Source organism: Elephas maximus, chromosome 7 (assembly GCF_024166365.1).
Source record: "Elephas maximus indicus isolate mEleMax1 chromosome 7, mEleMax1 primary haplotype, whole genome shotgun sequence".
Lineage (NCBI taxonomy): Eukaryota > Metazoa > Chordata > Mammalia > Proboscidea > Elephantidae > Elephas > Elephas maximus.
The window spans coordinates 120,380,747-120,382,571 of NC_064825.1; positions in this window are offsets into that span (position 1 = coordinate 120,380,747).

Here is a 1,825-nt window from a genome sequence, read left to right on the forward strand (position 1 = left end):
AACTGTCTCCTTTCTTACAGAGTCAAGTTAAGGCATTGAAGCCTTCTAATAATGTTAGAAATTTGCAAGCACAACTCCAAGCACCAGCTCTTATGTGAGGTTTCTTTCTCATCCAGTGGATCCCCACCCACTTATGTTTCCATTTTCCCTTTGTGTTTTGGGTTTCCAGCACTTACCTTCTGCATTGATGGTAGGGTCTCTCTAGTAATACACTCCCCACAATATCTTGGGGACAGGCAGTCACTTTTTTCAGTTCTGTATCTCAGTGGCTGCCAACACTGTTACGGTTAAGGAACTGTTTATGGAGTCCCTGGTGGCACAAATGGTTAAGCACTTGGCTACTAACTGAAAGATTGGCTACTAACCAAAAGGTTAGCAGTTCTAAACCACAAAGAGGTACCTTGGAAGAAAGGCCTAATGATCACTTCTGAAAGATCACAGCCATTGTAAATCTTATGCGTGGTTCTTCTCTGAAACACATGGATTCTCCGTGAGTCAAAATTGACTCAACAGCAACTTTTTTTCTTTTTTTTTTGCCCAAGGTACCTGCTTCTGAGGGAAATTGTCACTCCTTTTCACCTTTATTTCAGCTGGAAAATATCCCTGTTCGGGTTCCCAAATTGAAGCTGCTTTTGATGCTTCTTAATGCTGTGCTTCTAGGGGCCTACAGAAGACCATACCTCTGCCATGTGTTCCTTGTGACACCATCATTCCTACTGTCCTCTGCTTCTGAGTTCTGTACATTTCTCAGACGTGTTGCCTCTGGGCACTGGCAATACCTACTTGCTTATCTGCTGTAGCATCTTGAAACTCAGAAACTCTTTATTATCTTCATTCTTGAACATATATAATCATGTGAATTCAACATTCATTACTCCCTCCTGCCTTCCTACCAGTATCCAAATTTCTGTTTAATATTCATACCTCCTCCACAGACCCCTCATGTTTTCAGGAAACATAGTCCTACCCCCACTCCAAGAACGGTCCAGTTTGGTTTAAGCCAAGCTGTACAATGTACTCCCTCAGCAAAAATCATTGGTGGGCAGATAACCTAAGCTAGTCCCAAAACCAAACCAAGCACATTGCCATACAGTCAATTCCAATTCGTAGTGACCCTATAAGACAGAGTAGAACTGCCCCATAAGGCTTCCAAGGAGAGACTGGTAGATTCAAACTGCCAATATTTTGGTTAGCAGCCAAGCTCTTAAACACGAAGCCACCAGGGCTCCACAAAAAACTCCCCCAGCAAAAATAAGTGGTGGGCAGGTAACCTAAGCTACTCCAAAAAAAAAAAAAAAAAACCTCAGTGCTGTAGAGTCAATCCTAACTCATAGCAACCCTATAGGACAGAGTAGAACTGCCCCACAGGGTTTCCAAGGAGTAGCTGGAGGATTTGAACTTGCAATCTTTTGGTTAGTAGCCAAATGCTTAACCACAGTGCACCAAAACCCATTGCCATCAAGTCGATTCCAACTCACAGCAACCCTATAAGACACAATAGAACTGCCTCATAGGGTTTCCAAGGAATGGCTAGTGGATTTGACTGCCGACATTTTGGTTAACAGCCAAGCTCTTAACCACTCTACCACCAGGACTCCTATGAGTCAGAATCGACTTGACAGCAATGGGTTTTAAGCTAGTCCAGTTAGGATAAATCTTAGGACTTTTACTTGCAAAGCTAGAGCAAACTACTCTTTCTCCCCCCTTTTTGGTCATGAAAAAGGGAACATTTGGCTGGTGTCCATTCTGCAACCATAAGAGCAAACCAAAAACATAACCCATTGCCGTCGAGTCAATTCCAACTCATAGTAACCCTGTAGGACAG